This window comes from Dermacentor variabilis, unplaced genomic scaffold (genome assembly GCF_050947875.1).
Source record: "Dermacentor variabilis isolate Ectoservices unplaced genomic scaffold, ASM5094787v1 scaffold_14, whole genome shotgun sequence".
Taxonomy (NCBI): domain Eukaryota; kingdom Metazoa; phylum Arthropoda; class Arachnida; order Ixodida; family Ixodidae; genus Dermacentor; species Dermacentor variabilis.
Genome location: NW_027460302.1, coordinates 10,126,730 through 10,147,837, shown reverse-complemented (window position 1 = coordinate 10,147,837; position 21,108 = coordinate 10,126,730). Strand labels below are relative to the sequence as shown.

Sequence of the window (21,108 nt, the reverse complement as noted above, 5' to 3'; positions counted from 1 at the left end):
ACAAGCCCCTGTCAGGGGGACTTGCACCGTCGCAAACACCAGAGAACGTCGCCTCCCATACACCACATTTCCCGACCGCCTGCAAGGACGGGGGATTCGGTGCTGGGCTCGGTCCCGTTTCGCTCGCAGCTACTCGGGGAATCCCTGTTGGTTTGTATTCCTCCGCTTAGTGATATGCTAAATTCAGCGGGTTCTCTCGCCTGATGTGAGGTCGACAACGGATACATCGCTTTCGCCCATTCCGGCACGACCGAGTATGACGCCCTGCCACGTTCTTGCGGACGAGGCTGGCAGGCGGCACAACGCCTGCGCGCGTGCGTCATACGAGCGGTATGCGGAAAAGGACTCGACACGTTTGAAAACCCAGAGCCAACCGACTACGACGCCTACCACGTCCTTCGCCAAACACGGAGCTACTTATAGACGAGGCTGGCAGGCGGTGAACCTCCTGAACGCGTGCGGCGCACGAGCAGTTGCGTGGTAAGCGACCGTGTCTGAAGCCCAAACACCACCGAGGCAAAGATCGCCCCTTAGCAGCGCGCCGCTCCAGCAGGCACCGCAGGGACGACTAAAACCTAGCTGGGGGCATCGTCTCGTGTAGCGTCGCCCCTGCCCCAACTCCAGTGGCCCAGTCTTTAGGGGACATAGACTGCGAAGCACTTGGACCGACGGCGGACTACGACGGAACGCGTCAGCGCGGCCAACGCTCTCGAAAGAGACATTTTCCGTTTCGCGGCAATTTCTGCGCCGTGCCGTGCTCTTCTCGCTCCCAGAGGGCGCTATCGCCTCGAACCGCTTTCGGGGGCCACCCTTCTCCTCCCCGCTCCTCGCAAGAATCTGCAGATTCCTGCGACGAAGCCAGGAAGGGGTGCCCACACAGCTGCGGTGACACGAACGAGCGACCAGCTCTGGAGCTCGACGTACTCCGAAGGCAAACAACGCAAATTGCGATCGCTTCCGACTCTCGCAAACGTGCGCGCTACATGGCAACGGACGTTGGCACCTCGCGCTTGGACCGCTCTTTCCCTGCAGGTATCCGACACCATCCTGCGGCGGTCTTGCTAGAGGCGCGCACACGTCACGCTGCAGTAGATTATAATGCCTCGTTTCCGTCTCTTCGAAGCTTTGGCACAACGGCTCGCCACCGTCTCCTTCTTTGTGAGGTCGCTGGCGCGTGGCATTAGCGCTCAACGTACTGTCCATGATGCCGACGAGGTCAAAACGACTCGACGGACGCGCGTTCCCTGTGCGCTGAAGGCTCTCTTGATATGTGATCCGACCCTCAGACAGACGAAGCCAAGGGAAGACCCAAGGCCGCAATGTGCGTTCAAAGAATCAGTGCTCAGTGTGTCCTGCAATTCACACCAAGTCTCGCAGCTGGCTGCGTTCTTCATCGACCAGGGAACCGAGTGATCCACCGCTTAGAGTCGTGAAAAATAGTTTGTTCAATTCAGTACAATACAACCAGGGTTTCAGGCACGTGGCGTCTCCCTGTGTGTGGTTTCGAAGAGCGCCTTTTGGCGTGTGCTCTTTCGGCGTGCGTACTCGCGCAGCTCTCCAAAACCACTCGGCCAGTGCCAGGGAGGGGCTTTCTGCGCCGGAGCCACAACAAGTCTACTTGAGGCGGAAGACGAAGCCAGCAAGGGCTTGGCCGCAAGTGCGTTCGAATCCGGGACTACGGTCCCTCGTCTATCCGTACTTTTCCTCTTTCGACGTGCGGCGCCTTCCCAAAGCGCACAAGTCCGCTAACCGCAGAACGCTTCCGACGTAGCAAAGCCGCGTTTCCTTCGGTACTTCGCAGCAACGCCTCCTTTGCCTCGGCGGCGGGCAAATAGCCTGCAGATGTCGTCGCATTGAACCGCGATCTCGACACCTCGCGCGTCGCGAGCAGGAGCCGACCGGCAGCCGCCGGCCCTGTCGGGCTCGGCGGCATTTGCCGCGGAGGACGGGAGAGCGCTTTAGGCCACGGTTCCTTCCGTACTTGGCAGCCGCACCCTCATACCGCCAGTTCCATGACCGACCGAACGCCACACCGTTCCTTTAGTACTTGGGCAGCAACAAAGTCGGGTCGTTACTCCATACTCGTCGCAGGAAGCGACCGGCAGCCACCAGCCTTTTCAGACTCGGCAGCGTTTGCCGCCGAGTACGGGAGAGCGCTCGCACCACGGTTCCGTGTGTACTAAGCGGCAGCAGCTCTCGACCGTCAGTTCCTTGACCGACCGCACGCTTCGCCGGTCCCCTCATACTGGGCGAAGCAGCAGGTCGGGTCGTCTTACTCCCCTTCCGCGCAAGAGCGCCGAGGCGGACAGAAAGCCCACCCATTGTGCGTTACGCCGTTTCTACCCGCGATCGCGGCCAAGCCAACAGTCCAAGGTTGCAGCCTGCGTCCACTGGGCGCAACAAATTTGGCACGGGGCGCCCCTCAAAATTCAGGCAGTCCCCGGCATGTTCGGGTATAGCCGTCCCCGCGTCCAAGCGGGGCCAGCGGCGGAAAGCGTCGGGCGCAGCGAGCTGCTTCACCCACACGGGGTTGAAACAATGGCGCTCGTCACCCTTCTCAATCGCTCCAGCCCCTTCTCATTTGTGTCGTACGTCACCCTTCACAATCCGATAATGATCCTTCCGCAGGTTCACCTACGGAAACCTTGTTACGACTTTTACTTCCTCTAAATGATCAAGTTTGGTCATCTTTCCAACAGACCGGCGCAACCGAAAGGCCGCGCCCGACATCGGTCCGAAGACCTCACTAAATCATTCAATCGGTAGTAGCGACGGGCGGTGTGTACAAAGGACAGGGACGTAATCAACGCGAGCTTATGACTCGCGCTCACTGGGAATTCTTCGTTCAAGGGGAACAATTGCAAGCCCCTATCCCAATCACGAAAGAAGTTCCACGGTTTACCCAGTCTTTTCAGACAGGGATAAAGACACGCTGCTTCCTTCAGTGTAGCGCGCGTGCGGCCCCGGACATCTAAGGGCATTACAGACCTGTTATTGCTCTGTTTCGTGCGGCTAGGAGCCGCTTGTCCCTCTAAGAAGGTTGTAAGGTGCTGGGAACCCCGCACCTATTTAATAGGCTAGAGTCTCGTTCGTTATCGGAATTAACCAGACAAATCGCTCCACCAACTAAGAACGGCCATGCACCACCATCCACCGAATCAAGAAAGAGCTCTCAATCTGTCAATCCTCCCAGTGTCCAGGCCGGGTAAGTTTTCCCGTGTTGAGTCAAATTAAGCCACAGGCTCCACTCCTGGTGGTGCCCTTCCGTGAATTCCTTTACGTTTCAGCTTTGCAACCATACTTCCCCCGGAACCCAAACACTTTGGTTTCCCGGAAGCTGCCCGCCGAGTCATTTGAGTAACTCAGGCGGATCGCTGGTTGGCATCGTTTATGGTCAGAACTAGGGCGGTATCTGATCGCCTTCGAACCTCTGATTTTCGTTCTTGATCAAAGAAAACATTCTTGGCAAATTCTTTCGCAGTAGTTCGTCTTGCGACGGTCCAAGAATTTCACCTCTAGCGCCGCAATACGAATGCCCCCGTCTGTCCCTCTTAATCATTACCTCGTATTCCAAAAACCAACAGAACAGAAACGAGGTCTTGTTCTATTATTCCTTGCAAGTTTATTCAGGCGACTCGCCTGCGTTGAGCACTCTAATTTTTTCAAAGTAAAAGCACCGGCCTTCTCGAGGCACACAATGAAGTGCACCAAGAAAGGACCGGCATGATGTTCAGTCCGAGCCGTCGCATCGGGTAGATGCACTACTCGTCTGGAACTGAGATCCAACAACGAGCTTTTTAACCGCAGCAGCTTTAGTATACGCTATTGGAGCTGGAATTACCGCGGCTGCTGGCACCAGACTTGCCCTCCAATTGATCCTCGTTAAAGGATTTAGAGTGTACTCATTTCAATTACGGTGCCTCAAAAGAGTCCCGTATTGTTATTTTTCGTCACTACCTCCCCGTGCTGGGAGTGGGTAATTTGCGCGCCTGCTGCCTTCCTTGGATGTGGTAGCCGTTTCTCAGGCTCCCTCTCCGGAATCGAACCCTGATTCTCCGTTACCCGTAACAACCATGGTAAGCAAGTAACCTACCGTCGAAAGTTGATAAGGCAGACACTTGAAAGAAACGTCGCCGGCTCGTGGCCATGCGATCAGCCCAAAGTTATCCAGAGTCACCACACAATACGGGCCGAAACCCGATCGATCTTGGTCTAATAAAAGCACCCGTCGCCCAAAGGGCTTCAGGCTCACTGCATGTATTAGCTCTAGAATTGCCACAGTTATCCAAGTAGGAAGAAACGATCTAAGGAACCATAACTGATTTAATGAGCCATTCGCGGTTTCGCCTTATTTCGGCATGTACTTAGACATGCAGGGCTTAATCTTTGAGACAACGATATGATTACTGGCAGGATCAAACAGGTAATCGTTCAACTGCGCGTCCCGCCTTTCAAGCAGGCCGGACGCCGTTTTTGCGATGCCGAGGCCACCTTCAGGCGCCCCAACACGCCTCGTTCTCGCAAAGTGTAGCACTTTGCACCGTCCGAGACGACGGCGTTCGAGCTCGCTACGGCGCTCTCCCCGCAAGGCCGGGTATCGCCACGCGGCAAGAAGCACGCAACTTTCTCGATAGACTGGTTGTGTCAACTCGATCGCGGCTTGCGGTTTCTCTCGAGCCCGCAGCACTGGTTGACCGACCGACGTTTGCAACGTAGCCGAGATGGCAAAGCCTCCAGGCGACGCGTCACGCCCGCGCCTTCGGCGCTTTCGTATTTGACTCGTCCGAGGACGATGGGGAACACACCTCGATATCGTGGAAAAAGCGTGGTCCGACAACCAGCCCCTAACGCATCAAGCGGATGAGGCTGCAGACGTCAGCTGTGGGATCCACGGGAGCGATACCGGGGACACGCTTGACGGGCACGAAGCCCCGCCGCACATCAAACACCCAGGTCGCTTTGGGGGCGACTGCTCTGTGGGACCCCCATATAATAGCAGCGATAAGTACCCAAACCTCCATGGTTCCGTACTCGTGCCACTTTAGACGAGCGTTTGCTGGAAATCGTGCCGCCTCGTAACGCCGCGAGCAAGATTGAAAGCTTACGTCGGCAGCACCATGTCGAAGTCGTGAAACTGCAGCGCGTCCATCGAATGCGCGAACGGCAATTTCTCACGAATGGCCAGTGCAGTTTCCTGAACGATCGCCTTTCGGTCCCCCTACGAGGCGGCCCCCGGCCGATCGATTCGAGGAAAGCTAGCCCGGCCCCTTCGCCATTTCCGAGCACGAGTGCGACCAGCGCGGGCGGCGTGCTCGACGCCCCGGCTGACATCGTTTCGGACTGTGTCTCTTCGAGCGCTCGCGCCAACGTCGCGGGGCCGACGACGACGCCCGCCCGGTTCTCTCCCGGTTCCCGGCGTGCTATAGTGCAGCCCTCTGCACGGTGACGTCGACTCAGTAGTGGCCGTGCGGCGGCTTGTACGCCAAAGTTGCGTGAAAGGCGTCGAGCTCCCGCCGGCCCGGCTCACGTGGTTTCGGACTTCTGTCGCTTCGAGCGCTCGCGTAGCCGTGCCTGGGCACGATTCTCGACTCCGCAGCAGTGCGCGGAAACAACTACGAAGACGCGCAAGCCAAAAATCGCACTGTGGTACAATGTCGGCCGGCACTGTATGGCCCCTTATAAGGGCAGCGATAAGTGGCCAGACCTCCATGGGGCCGTACTCGTGCGACGAGGCGGCGTACTGCGCCGAGCCGAGCGCCAATATTTCGCTTTGGCGCGGCTGATACGAGCTCTCGCGATCGCCGCGGTACCGCCGCTCACCGATTCAAGGCACGCTAGCACGGTCCCCTTCGCCATTTCCGAGCACGAGTGCGACCAGCGCGGGCGGCGTGCTTGACGCCCCGGCTGACGTCGTTTCGGACTTAGTGTCTTCGAGCGCTCGAAGCCACGTCGGGGCCGACGTCTGCGTGGTGTTTCCACGGTTCCCGACGCGACACAATGCAGCTGTGAGCAGGATGCCAGCGATTCCGTCGTGGCCGTGCGGCGGTGTACACGCAGAAGTTTCGTGAAGGGTATCGAGCTCCCGCCACCCCGGCTGACGTCGTTTCGGACTTTGTCTCTTCGAGCGCTCGCAGCGATGTCGAGGCGATCGCCGACGTCTGCGCGGTTCCCGGTGTGCTAGAATGCAGCAGTGTGCCGCGCGACACCTCTTGGTTGCCGAGGCAAGCACGGCGATTTCCTGAAGCGAGCGCATTCCGCCCAGGCAGCAGCGGGCTTTGCGCTTTCGGGAGTGCTCTTGCTGTAAAATTTGAACGGGTGCAGCTGCACGAAGCGAGTGTATTTATTTTCTCTCTCTCTCTCTCTGCCTTCGAGGCGACTGTAATTTTAATTTAAATGCATTTGGAGGCGGGAGCAACCTGATGAGAGTGGGTTGACTTCGGCACGCCTTGTAGTTTAGAAATTGCCTTCAAGCTTTGACGACATACACCTTCGCGCCATCTGCTTTCCCCGTCTCTTTGGCACTTGATAGTGTGTGCTGCATGCTCTGCATTCTAAGGAAACACGCCTGTTTGTCTCCCTCTCACGTTCTTCTACTTTTTTTAGCTGGTCTTGTAGAAGCTGCTATGCTCTTCACTCGCTGTAAAATAGAATGCTGCCACAAGCCAACAACCTTTGCGTGTTTTAGAGCGCAGCTCTTTGGCGTCCGTTCCTGGGTTTCGCGTCGTCGTCGGCGTTGTCGTCGGCCTCGTAACCAGTTCCGCCCCCCTTTCATCCCCCCAGCGCTAGCAGCGACCGACTGATACCGCTGGATGCCGCTGACGCCGCTAGAGAGTCAACATAACGTGACTGCATAGAACACCGTCGCCGCCATGCAGAAAGAGGAGGAAAGGGTCCCCCCCCCCCCTGTTCTTGTGTGGCGGATAGGGTGCTCTTCAGTTGCCGACGCGCCGGTTATTTCACGTAGGCCCCGGCACGTCGACGAATACGTGACCACCTTCCCACGGCTAGACCTGGTTCTTAGCGCTGCGGAAGCGAGGGTATCATATTGTTTGTGTCGGCATCGGCGGCGTTGTCCCTGAAACCAACTCCGCAGCTGGGGTTGACTCACTATCGGCGTCAGCGGCATCAGTCAGTCGCTGCTATCTCTTCCCTCCTCCCTTTATCGTGTTGTCCGCTTGCTGCGCGCGCTTCTGCCCCCATCGTTTGCCGCTGGGTGTACACGCCGCCCCCCTCCCCCCTCTTCCTGCGAGTCTCCGGTTGTCAAAGCGCCGGCTCAAACTTAATTCCTTTCTTCGCTCCTCCTCCAATGCAACCCCTGTGCGGTGGCAATCAGAGAGCCAGATCGGTGGCGGCGGATCTGTATATGTGCACCGCCCGAGCCGAAATTGCCGCTGCCGTTCGCCCTGTGCGGTGGCAATCAGAGAGCCAGATCGGTGGCGGCGGATCTGTATATGTGCACCGCCCGAGCCGAAATTGCCGCTGCCGTTCGCCACTGCGAAATTATCTGCCAGTTCTTTCTGAGCCATGAGCGAGACGACGGATGGAAGTCCTCCGTCTGCTGCTGCTGCTGCTGCTGCTAAACGAGCTGCCAGAGCAGAGGCCCAGCGCCGTCGCCGTCAGAATCCAGAGGTGCGTGCCGCCGAAGCAGAAGCTTACCGTCGCCGCCGTCGAGATGATCCAGGAGTACGCGTCGCCGAAGCAGAGGCTAAGCGCCGCCGCCGAGAAGACCCTGCCGTTCGCGCCGCCGAAGCGGAGGCTCATCGCCGCCGTCGAGAGCAACCAGCAGTAAGCGAGGCTGAAGCAGAAGCTCATCGCCGCCGCCGAGAGCTCTCAGCACAGGAGGCCGCCTGGTGTTTGCTCAAGCAGGACATGTCGCAGGCTAGTCGCAAAATTGTCTTTGCGTCGGTGAAACAGCTTATTTGCTGCGCTCAAATTTCGCATTAGGAAGTAACGTAATCGTCGGTAATTTTTTTTTCTCTCTTCCCAAGACGGTTCTGCCATTACTCACTGGCTCTCGTTCGCTCGAGCCATCTACCTTTCTTTCTGTATGGCGAAGTCCGTAGGTTTTCCTACACTGTTAGCAAAAATGATCCGAGATGGGAGTAAATGACTTGTCCTCTATCGCATTCCCCGATGGGAGGTTAATATACTCCGGGTAAGCGGAGTAAAAGATTTACTTCGCTGCTGAACGGAGGTTGTGGATGTACATATGGGAGTATATGTTTACCTCCATCGCGGAGCTTTTGCGGGGAACTATGGGAGCATATGTTTACCTCCATCGCGGAGCTCTTGCGGGGCACTATGGGAGTATATGTTTACCTCCATCGCGGAGCTATTGCAGGGAATTATGGGAGTATATGTTTACCTCCATCGCGGAGCTCTTGCGGGGCACTATGGGAGTATATGTCTACCTCCATCGCGGAGCTTTTGCAGGGAATTATGGGAGCATATGTTTACCTCCATCGCGGAGCTTTTGCAGGGAATTATGGGAGCATATGTTTACCTCCATCGCGGAGCTCTTGCGGGGCACTATGGGAGTATATGTTTACCTCCATCGCGGAGCTTTTGCGGGGCACTATGGGAGCATACGTTTACCTCAATCGCGGAGCTCTTGCGGGGAACTATGGGAGCATATGTTTACCTCCATCGCGGAGCTCTTGCGGGGCACTATGGGAGTATGTTTACCTCCATCGCGGAGCTCTTGCGGGGCACTATGGGAGTATGTTTACCTCCATCGCGGAGCTTTTGCAGGGAATTATGGGAGCATACGTTTACCTCCATCGAAGAGTTCTTGCAGGAAGCTATGGGAGTATATGTTTACCTTCATCAAGGAGCTTATGCAGGGAATTATGGGAGCATATGTTTACATCCATCAAGGAGCTTCTGCAGGGAACTATGGAAGTACTTTTTCACATTCACGAGTGAAGTTTTGTAGTGTACCATATTTACACTGATCGGGGAGGTACTGCAGGAAGATATTGGAGTATTTGTTCACATGCATCAGCTAGTATGCTGATGTCAGAATTTTCAGTATTGATTTTCCACACTGGGAAATACACAATATATTGGTGTCCAAGCTGGAAAATGCACACAAAAATAAGCAACGTAGTGCTTTGTAGAAAATAAATTTATTTCATGAGCACACAGGCAAGGAAAATTGCACGACATGGGCACAAGCTCTCAACTAGTTTTTTATTCCTGTCATGTTTTTTGCACAAACCACACAGAAATATAATGACAGAAATACACAGAATAACACAGAAATATAATAAATACAAAGCAACTCATCCAGCTGCAGGTTTAGCCAGGACCATATGAAATACATAAAAAGTATATCTAAACCTGCCACAAGTACCTAAACAACGTGCAATAGTCATTGCGAAAATAACATAGTTATAGCAGAGCATTCTGTGACACCTGAGTTCGCCCACCTAGTTTTGGTGGTACTGCAAAAGGTAAAGGAGAGAGTAAAGAGGACAGCATTGCTCGTTGAAATTCACATGAACAAGAGTTAAAGCATCAAAAACTGGGGAGGATTCCAGCCCACTTATTGCACTTGAAAACTAAATGACTAGGAAAACAAAAGTTAACAGTTCCATTTTTACGGTAAGCTGGCAGAGTGGACTAAATAAAGCAGAGCTCAGCTTCCCTTTTTTCCCCATACCACTGAAAGGCAAACATGGTGGCTAAGAAAGTCATCAAGGACTGTACCACAATTTCATTTAAGAGTGGGTGAAAATGCGTGCCCTTAAGGTGGGAGGCCACACTAAAAACTCATTTTTTTCAAACATTTGATCTTTAGTTTTTTTATTTTTAAAATACCCAAAACATTTAGCTAGACATTGCAAAAAGCAGTATGTCCCTATCATGATTAGTTTGCGTGTTACAGCGAGTTTTCGAACCCTTACCCTCGTATTGCAAAACGGAAACCAAATTGCATTCTATATTCTCAGTATATTGTAATATCAGCTGTATGTATTATTAAATTGTATTCTTATGCTTCTTTATGCATTTACTATTCTTTTAAAATCTATAAAAACGGCCACAAGGGGGTCCTGACACTCGAAGAACATTTGTTGTTTACCTTGGTCAGGCGTCGCTTAGCTGCTGTTTAAATTGCAAATTGCAATGCTCGCAGGTGCGAAGGCATAAAAAGTAGACCACTTAAACCACTTTTTGAGTAGCATGGCAAAGGTCAGATTGCAGAGAAGACGCAAATGTAAGTTTGCCGGGAACCAACACACGACGAAGCATCCGTCTCCTGACCTAGTGGACGCGGGCATTTCAGCAAGTGCCAAGAACCTTGGGAACATCAAGAAAAGCTACGAAGCTCTACGGCTAGATTCTGCTCTCCAAGGGAACAGGATAGTTGCCTTTAATATCCTTTCTTCAGTGCTAGCATGCCCTGAATGCAAGAATTCATCACTGAAGCTGGAAGGATGCTCTCATCAAGGGATTTGCTCTACCTGTGCGGTTGTGTGTGGCTTCAAGCATTCGTTCAATACATAGAAAAGAATGGTGCATGCTAATGAGAACAATGTTCGACTGGTGTATGCAATGCGACAGTTAGGAAAAAGGTATGCAGGTGCGACAATGTTCTCTAAGTGATGACATGCCTCCCTCTACGCGCCATTCCGCCTATGACAAAACATCATCTCAACTGACTGCAGCAGCTGAAAAAGTAGCATCAAAGTCTATGACTGATGCTGCTGCAGAAGTTTGTCATGTCATAAGGAGTGATGAGTGCAGTGTTTCAGGTGGCGAAACGTGGCAGAAGCGTGGCTGCATGTCAGTGATTTCTGTTGACACAGGAAAAGTTACTGATGTTGAGGCACTTTCTAGCACATGCATGGCTTGCAAAACGAAACGAAAGTTGAACCGAACAAGTGCTTCATGCAAGGGCTGGAAGGCAAGTTACACTTCCTGACAAGCAAACCATAAAGGAAGTGCAGGTAGTATGGAGACGGTTGGTTTGTACAGACTATTTGCGAGATCACAAGCAACATAAAGCTTGAAGTGCCTGGAGTACTATGGCGAGGTGATTCAAAGAGCTAAGCCACTGTAAAGGACATGTATGGAGAACACAGCGAGCAGAAACTTGAATGCATTGGGCATGTCCAGAAGCGTGTCGGCTGCTGCCTGAGGAAACTAAAAAAAAACAGTGCGGGGACTTGGTGGTAAAGGAAAGTTGACTGATGCCCCTATTGACCCGCCTGCAAAACTACTATGGGATTGCACCGTGGCCAGCCTCTTCCACTGCAGCTCTACAGATGCGCAACCAAGACATGGCCTATGTCCAGTAGGAACGAACAGCTGGTGCGGGTACAAAAAGGTAGAATCACTCAGCCAAGGGAAGTACGTCCAGAAAGGAGGACTTCTGAATGATGTGCCAAGCAGAGTAACAGCTATGTACAGTGATCTGGGCTCAGATGAATTTTTATCAAAATGTCAGCATGGCAAGACACAAAATGCAAGTGAATGCTTCAACGGACTTATATGGTAGCGGGCTCCCAAGGAGGTGTATGTCAGCTTGCCTACAATACTGTTTGCCTTGCGTGACGCTGTTGCACACTTTAATGATGGCAGCATAAGCACCCTGGACATACTGAGGCAGGCTTGCGTTGAACCAGGGTACTACACAGGAGCTTGCAATGGCAGAGACCACCAGCGCATGCAGAAGGCTCTATGCAAATGAACTGACGAGACAAAACAGGCTAGGAAGAAAAGACGAGCGGTCGCACGAACAAAAGAAGACTACTGCATCTCACGAGGTCCCCAGCTATGAGCCTGGAGCATTTTAGGCCTTTGTGTGTTGTTTCTCACATGTTTCACATTGTTTGAAATCTGTTTTTCTCAAAACAAGATTTTACTTCACCTCATGTTACGCAAACGGTGATAACTTTTTCTTAAATGAATATTTTTAAATTGAATTTTGCATGCGCATTCATCACACAGATGCGAAATGAACCATGATGAAAAACACTGATGCAACAGTTATGACTTTAGAGCCCATTTTGCAAATGTCACCAAAACTGATCATTTTTTAACTTTGTTTAGTTTTTGGAGGATTTCTTTTTTAGTGTTTATCATGTTTATCCTGGTTAATTCATTCAATAGGACATACATTTAGCTACACAAATGCCAAAGCTTCCCTCAATTTTTTATTTCAGTTGTTACTTATTGCTTTCGAGACTCCCAATTTTAGCACTTTTCGTTACTATAACTACCTCCCTGAAAAAATTTGTACAAAACATTGTTATAATCCTGGCTGCTGAATTAAAAGCTTTTTGAGTGTGGCCTCCAATCAATTCTTTGCACAGACCAACTCTAGGCTGTAGTGTACACTTTACAACCTGTGGATCAAACCCTTAGCTCCAAGCATACATCACACTTGAATTTCCTAAGAACAATGAAAGGAAAAGTAATGTCAACAGAAAAGCAACAAAAGTGCCAAAATAATCACATGTAAGCTTGTGACAGCCATCACCCAAGCTGCCTTCCTGATATTCCACCTGTACAAGGCTGCTAGTGCAAAATGGGTTACAGAGCCTTAAAACCACCATCTGGCCAACTTCTGACGATTAAATTAGACAAAAAACAAGCAGTGCTGAAGACTGCATTATGAAAGACAATGCGGACTAGTTGAGATGACAAGCAACCTTCGTTCCATAACATCTCGAGAAGAACAAGTTAAGAGATTTTTCAGGGAAGTATGGCAATCTGACAGTAATGCTGTCATAAGGGATTTCTCGCATCCTTTAGTAGAACTAGGGATCTGGCTGCTGGTTCACAGCCTTGCTTGCACACAGCAACTCCTGCTGCGCTCAAGTTGCTTGTGGTAGCTCGCATGCAGGCTACTAACATATTGGCGCACTTTTACCGTAGCAGCCATACAAGCTCCTTGTTGACTTTTAATACAAAGCCTGCATAATGAAATGTCAGAAACAAAATTCATGAATGACTTCCTAAAAAAACTGTGTGAATAAGCTATCTATTCAAACAATGTAATTGTGTAACTCCCCTTAACATGATCGCTGTAAGACAATGAAAGCCTCAATGGCACCGCAGATATTGCACATAAATAAATGAAAGAGAGACTTAATACAAACTGCAACCATTGTGAAACTCCCCCAAATAGTGTTGCTGTAAGACAACTAAGCTTCATGGAACTGCAGATATTGCACATAAATAAATAAATAAATAACAGGTACATACAAGCTATTAAACAAGGGTTGACTAGTAGCAGAGAAAGGAGGCATGTTAAACATCACATTAAAATGGCATTGGTGTGGACATAACACTGAGAATATTGCTACACTTGTGGTTTACGAGAATCAAGTGAAGCATGCAGAAAAGTATTAGCCAATTTCATGGGCTCCAAGACCTACAATGCGATAAACTAGGGTGCCTCAAAGTGTCCACTCCTGGCCGTTTGTGTAAGTGAAATCAATAGAGTATGCCTTCATTCAAGCCAGTGTATCTATCCTTTTTTCGGTTTGCGCTGCGCTATTTTCACATGTTCAATGCAAACCACCTTGGCAAGCAATATTACTAACAGATGAAGTAAAACAAAAAGCACAAACACAGTGCTGACTGGGAACTCTATGTATCCACTGCCATGCTTTCCCTTTTACACTGTCATGAGTCACCAGCAAGGCATGTGCGATAATGTGAAGACAACGCCGGTCAATGAAACGGAGAATGAATGTGCGAGGCGAGCACCATATGAAACATAAGGAAAAAAAAATCACGAAGGGGAGTTTCGAACAGAAAGCTGAGCTAGTTGGTGAGGATTCATTATGCAAAAAGGCGAGGCGAGCAGACAGGACACAAGAGAAGTGGACAACACGAACGTGGACTATCAGTGCTCCCTTCAGTTGATAGTCGGCATTTGTGTTGTCCACTCCTCTTCTCTTGTGTCCTGTTTGCACGCCTCACCTTTTTGCATAATAAAAAGGGGTGAAAGGCTGAGAAGCGCGCACTGCTGACGTGGAATGTAGCAAGGTATCAAAAAATAAAGGTGAATAAATTAAAGCTTACAAATTTTGTGCCACAGGAGCCTTGTGTGCCCTGAAGAAGTTTATGAGCTCTAATGATTTCACACGTGGCTTCGTGTGGCACAGATCCAAAAAACCATGCTCAAAAAAGGTAAGTAGGCGGTGTGCCTTTTTGGGGTACTCCACGTTAAATACCCAAAAAGAGGCAAAAAGGCATGCCAAGCCGCCGAGAAGTGAAGTGGCCTGCAGGATGCGCTCCCTGTCTATGTACAGGGACAGCTGCCCATTCTCTTCTTTGAGCAGACATGGAGTCACTGGCACCTCCGTCTGTAAAAGAAAGAGTAAATATACTAACCAAGATTACATTTTGCTAGAGGTATAATAAATCTCATTTTCTAAAATGCCCAATCAATGAACAGAAGATTTCTGAGCTAGGACATTGCCCTGCTGAATGCCAGAACAGGGTCAAATCGTTGAAACTGTAAAATATTGTGATCTTCAACTAATGTTCAGGCCATGACTGAGTACAGTAATGAAAAATATACAATTGTTTGGTCACAGCCTTCAACACTGAAAAGTTTATGTACAGTAGAACCTTGTTGATCCAATTCAGATGTGTACCTTTTTTCGGCCCCAATCTTCAGAACGATAACATGAGAAATGGACCAATACAGTTATGTGTTTTTTTACCTGCTAATACGTCCCCAAAAACACATTCCTTGGGCACCAATGTTCAGTACGTTGCCAAACTTCAATCACATTAAACATTTCCCAGACGCTAGATCCCATGTGGATGAGAAAAGGCTCGAGTCACATACAACCGAGCAGTAGCCACCTACTGCAGCAGCTTCCCCGCAGTACACGCTTGTCCTTGTCATATGAAAACACAGGCACACTCAGTTTTCTTGTCTGGTACCGACAAATTTCCTCAGGAGCCGTTGCCATTTTCTTCCTTCATGGTCATTCCATGTTGTATTCCACCGCAATTAGCACATTTACTTATCGGACAGCGCATGAGGCATGATGTCATTGGAAACGTACTGCACACCCTTAATACCCTGTAAATACAATGTAGCACTATTCTCTGTGCCAACTGAACATCCTGTCTCACTCTGGCAGACTCATGCTCAAGCATCGCACACCAGCTCAATTTCGTTTAGGTTTTCCGTCACCATCTTAAAACACTAGACAATAAAACAAAAAGCGCATCTCAGTCCACTTGGGCCCTACTAGCTTGACGTGTGTACACGTTTCATGACACAATAATTTTTGCCGATTGGCCATGTCGAAACTTTAAGCCAAATACCCTGCCTGAAGTGAAGCTGCTGATCCAGGTCAAATCTAAGGAGTGCAAATGTAAGCTTGCCAAATCTGCAAAGAAGACAATGCATCTTGGGCTGCTCAGGCCCCATTAGCTTACTGCAAGTGTCAGCATTTCAAGCCACAAAGATTCACGCAACGCTTCACATTGTTGATGTAAACTACAGATGAGTCTGACAAATTTTTTAGTGAGTAGGGGCCATACATTTCACCGGTTAGTACATTTTGTCCTTCATTTCTTTTCAAACCTTATAGACAAGGTTCTACTGTATATGCAGGGTAACTCATTAATGCAAGTGACACTGACATGTTTGCATGCAGTTAATTCTAAAGCACTCACCGCTGACAAAATTACAGTTAAAGATTCTTTGCAGCGAGATGCCAGGAACTCCAATGTCGCAAGTATGGGGTTTTCTGCAAAAAGTAAAAAAGTGGACTTCAGTTCTTGAACTTCTAGATATTGTTAAGGGGGCCCTGAAACACTTTTGTAAAAAATCGTAGAATAGCCTTACAACACACAGCCTACACAGCACACCACCACCATCTCAGAGGCCATGCACAGCAGACGCAGCTACGAGCATTGCAAAGAACAAATTATTTTTGTCTTTTCAAACTTTCGGACATAGATTTCATTTAACTCAAACAATTATGTATTACTGAAAATGTTCTCACAAAGGTAGGCCAACTGCTTTCAATGACAACATCGGTGCATGCGAGAGCAACTTTTTGACGCAAGATTGTAAATTTCCTACTGCATGCTGTGCAATATTTGGCTCACATGTTCACAGGAGCCTCATTAACAGATCGTCACAAATTTTTTCACTATGTTCAAAAAGTGTTCTAAGGGGGGTATTTTGTAAGAGTTCACCTAATGGACTGTCCATTTCTGCCGCTGCTGATCGGATGCAGCTGTACGAGCGAGGAGGAGACGAGCGGCCCTAGCCAATCAGCAGCAACCGAAATGGAGTCCACTAAGTGAACACTTACAGAATATCCCCCAGGACCGACTAAACTATTTTTTAACAAAAGCTTTTTTTACAAGCAGCTCTTAACTGCACATAATCGTGTCTAATGTCAAGAAAAAAATAAAAAATCTGCATGGTTCATAAGCCATGCTGTTTCATGGATCAGAAACACAAAAGGGGAAAGGCAGAATGACAATGCAACATGCATTGTTTTTCATGCCTGTTGTTCAACATGCAATGTTCATATTTTGTTCACATGTAAGACATCTGGCGTACACATGCAAAAAACATTGAATGCATCAGCTGCAAGTATTACAATTTATTGGTGCATTTATTTCAATTTTTCATAAATATCTGAAGCAACAGACAATGAAGGCAGGGAGAGCATAAGAAAAATGAATAGTTATCTTAATTTATATGTACATATAAAGTGAAGGAAAATGAAACCTCATAAAAGGACCTCATGGCTTTAAGTCATGTCATGAAGTGGTATATGAGGGGTTATGGGCTAGCCAGTGGCGTAGTCAGCATTTTTTTTTTTGGTGGGCCACACATTTGACTGGGGAAACGGCAGCAGAGTTGGGCAAGCCAATACTAAAGAAAGTTTCGGGACAGGTGTGTGTCTGGTGTGCTACCCTCTGCTACGCCACTAGCACCAGCTGCCTGCTCTTACGCTCACATACTGACATGACCGATGCTGGCTAATTTCAGGGCTAATCTTGTGCACAAAGCACCAAGAAACTGGCCAGAGGGATAACACCACTGTAGCTTAATCAGTAGCGCACTGTATGCGCAGTGCAGAGATGTGAATTTGATTCTCACCTGTGACACGTCTTTTTGTTCACATTTATTTCTCTTCAGAAATTGTTACATTTCAATGAAACAATTAACTTCCCCTACACTTTTTCACGCTTTGTGCCTGTCTTATACAATTGTGACCAACAAAAATTGAGCCCCTCAGTTCCCCCGTTCTCACTTGACTAAATGGTATCGACATTTTGTCTATAGCATTTTAACGCCATGTTAGCGTGCAAAAGTGCCTAATGCCTTAATGCTTTTACCAGGGTACACATGCATAATAAATTGAACTTGGGTGTTTACCAGCTGCAACATGCGAGAATGCGGCAACTTCGCTGTCATCAGCATGCTTCAGGACAATGTTGCATAGCTGCTCGCATCCTTGGGCGAAGCACTCTCCAGCATTCTTCTTGAATACTATGCTGAATTCCAAAAGTAACTGAAAGTAAAAAGCAAGAGGATTACCATAAGTTGCCAGAAAACCACACAATGGAAACATACCGAAGCCTCCGATGCCAAAAATGGATACAGCATCAATGCCTCTGATATAGCGAGGCTGCGAAGGCGTTCATGTCGGTCCTGGGCAGTGGCCAGAAGGCGTGGCCTCAGATCATCGCTCACAGCAATCGCTGCATTTTGTTGCAGCCATTCATTATGCCGCTGCAGCGATTCAGCCGTCTCACCATAAACAACCAGATGGCTGCAGTCCTGAAATGTATACATGAAAGGATTGCAGAACTTAAGCTTTAAACATGGAACAATTCCAGCCTAATGACAGACATATCATTTCTGTGGCTCTCAATATAATGTTTAGCATGCAGTGCTTTGTGCAGCAATTTATCAAGTTAGTGTTCACATGAAGCTCTCATCAGATTATGCTCACTTTGCTCTGAATTCGCACTGCTGCTGACTGTCAAATACTATAGAGCCAAATCTCGTTATAGTGAATCCCACCATTAATTAATTTCTCAAATTTACGAATAGTTTAAAGATCCCCGCCAGATAGCCTATATTTTCAGAGTAAAAAAATCTTGGAACTACAAATTTCAATACAGCGCATATTTCAGAATAATGCACATGGTTTCTTTTCCCCATTATAACCGAGGAACATCAGTATTACTCATTCGGCTAAAAGTAACAGCGCTGCAACCCTCGCATGAAACAGAAACTGCGAATGCAGTAGCTATCATGAGCACGATGCCGAGTGTCAAATGCTTCACCACAACCTTCACCAAGAACTTCACGAAAAAGGTTTGGCAATGTTCACACAAGATACAATGATGAATGCAGCTAGCGATGGCAGTTTTCGCTGCAGGACAAATTGGACGTATTGCAGGAAATCGATGCAGGGAAAAAGCAAATCGATGTGTGCAGACAGCGTGGCATTGCCCCATAGTCCATTGCGACCATTTTGAAAGACCGAGACAAGACTGTGAAGCTTCACCGGGAATCGCAGCTCACTCCTACAAGGAAACGACCGCGACTGGGAAACTTTCAAAATGTGGACCAAGCTGTTCTCATGTGGTTCAAGGACACCAGACTGCAAAACGTTCCCATGTCTGGCCCAATGCTCCAAGAAAAAGCCAGCTAATTTGCTAATGCACCTGAAATAACTGGGTTCGAGGCCAGTGCGGGTAGGCTTTTTCGTTTCCCCAAAAGGAACGAAATAACTTTGCAGGTAGTCTCGGGCGATGAAAAGGCTGCTGATAGAGAAGGTGCAGATTCCTGGCACAATGATCGTTTTCTAGAGGTTGTTGAATCGCAATCTGAAGATATTTTCAACGCGAATGAGACCCATGTTTTTACCAACTACTGCCAGACCAGACAATGCACTTAAAAGGGCAGCAGTGCAAAAGAGGCAAGAAGTAACATCTTCACATTACAGTCCTGCTCTGCAGTAATGCAACAGGCACGAAGAAAATTGAACTGATCATCGGCAAGTACGCGAAGCCTCGCTGCATGAGACATGTCTTTACCGTACGACTACTTCGGCAGCAAACAAGCCTGGATGACCAGAGAACTCTTTTCCGAGTGGCTCTTCAAAGTTGACGACCAGATGAGGACGGATGACCGAAGTATTCCCTTGGTAGTCGACAACTGTTGAGCTCACATTGTGAATGTTCACTTGATGCACGATCGCTTCGAGTTTCTGCAGCCAAACAACATGTCCTTGCTGTCCAGGGCATTATAAAGCGTGTGAAAGCAGAATTTCGTAAGCGCCTTGTGGAGCAGTTGATTAACAACCTCCGATTAAAGCAGCCGACTGCAATCATTCTTCAGGCAGCGGATATGCTCACAGAAGCTTGGTGGAACTTGAAGGCATTCACCATTGGCAACTGCTGGCGAAAAGCAGCGCCTGTGCAGCTTGAAGATGACCTGGAGATGACCAACAACATCAACACAGGAGACCTGTACGCCAAGGTTGCGGAACTGCTGCCCACCGACTCTTCCTTCGACTATATGGAGAGCGACAGCGCAGCACTAACGGCGGTGGACCTGACAACCAAAGAGATTGTTAACTGCATTTGCGGTGTCTCCAGTGAAGATGAAGACCCGAAGGAAGACTGTGGGTCACCGAATACAGAAGATCCTGTCGAACATTGATGCTTTCGTGCACGGAAACAAAGTCCGCACTTTCATCACTTGGTGCAATGACATACCCAATTAGGTGCTGCAAAAAGTGGAAGATGTAGACGCATTCCTAATTCGTCGTGCCTGCTGCACGCTCCAGAAGAAAATCACCGATTTCTTCAAGTAAAGCAGCTTGGAAGTGAGTGAAAAATTTTTCTTTAAGAGCATGCTTGTCTGCACAAGCATCTACTGCCAAGGTACATTATTTTTATTCCTAGGTTTGTCCACTGGCTTATAACCGCAAGTTTTTCGTTACAATATTTCAAAATAAGAAACAATTTTCCATGGTCCCGTGTGATTTGTTATATCGAGATTAGACTCTACTGTTTGTAGAAAGATGGGCCTCACCAGGCACTTTGCCTTCTGCCCTCCTAATGAAGCGTACATGTATTTATACACTGAATAAACTCCACGTCTGCAAATGCCAGGAAGCAGTGCAATGCACTGGGGTGCAGGAATATTAGAAAATTTATAATAACAAATCAAATACAGTGGACACCCATTAAACGAAACTCACGTTAAATGAAAATTACTGATAAACAGAAGTACATAGGTAGGTTGATTGCCTATGTCCGGCGCAGTAAAATCCTTTGGTTAATTGAAAGATTACTGATTTGTGACTTTTTGTTAAATGGCACAAAACTAAACACTAGGAATGAAATAAATCTTCATTGCCAACTCCATGGCCAGGACAAGCCAATCCAGTAGTGATCCACGGGCTTCAGCGAGCTTGCTAACTATTCATGCAGTGGTTTGTGCTGTTCTGTTTCAGACCAACAGGCATTGGGTGTTTAAGGCTAATGGAGAGCGTGAAACCATACAGAATGGTTTCGATAAGCACTGCTTAGATTGAGATGAACAAGCAATGCGCTGTGCTATACCAGAACAATAGGTCAACACAAGAATAACTGTTTTTATAGTAACAGAGAAAGCTAAGTGGGGCCTGGAGAGGTTAACCTAGTGACAGGCCAGGCGTGCAAGGAAAAGAAAATATATCAAAACAAGTTTTATGATAAGCAGCCTTGCCTTAATATAGTGTAAGTACAAGCACAATTAACTGCCATTAACAATGAGTATTAGTTGTAATACTGTACTAATGGTTCTCTGAAAAGGACATCATTGGGCATGCAGTGTCAAACAAAAACAAAAAGACTCACAAACAGGCGGCACAACTTCTTATTTGACGTCTGTGAGGGAGGCTGCCGAGGCCTTTTGTGGAGGCTCTGCTCCCGCTTCTGAACCATCTCTGGCGGGCAGTTTTCCACCTTCTTTCTGATATTTTTAAATTTGTTACGTAGGCCGAGAACCCATGACTCCTGCAAATTACTTGAATTAGCAACACACAGAAAGTAAACACTGCATAATGAAAACATGAGTGAGCTATGTGACCAAGAATA

At 48.5% G+C, this 21,108-nt stretch overlaps 2 non-coding genes and 1 pseudogene across 2 annotated transcripts; 1 reads left to right on the top strand and 2 right to left on the bottom strand.

Moving 5' to 3' along the window:
• Positions 1–1,276: 1,276 nt before the first annotated feature.
• On the bottom strand, positions 1,277–1,429 carry LOC142567846 (5.8S ribosomal RNA). The gene has a single exon (XR_012825260.1). It is a non-coding gene; the product is annotated as a 5.8S ribosomal RNA (ribosomal RNA).
• Positions 1,430–2,611: 1,182 nt separating this feature from the next.
• LOC142567877 (small subunit ribosomal RNA) lies at positions 2,612–4,426 on the bottom strand. Its single transcript, XR_012825281.1, has one exon. It is a non-coding gene; the product is annotated as a small subunit ribosomal RNA (ribosomal RNA).
• Positions 4,427–10,062: 5,636 nt separating this feature from the next.
• LOC142567678 (uncharacterized) lies at positions 10,063–11,801 on the top strand (annotated as a pseudogene).
• The last annotated feature ends 9,307 nt before the right edge of the window (positions 11,802–21,108 follow it).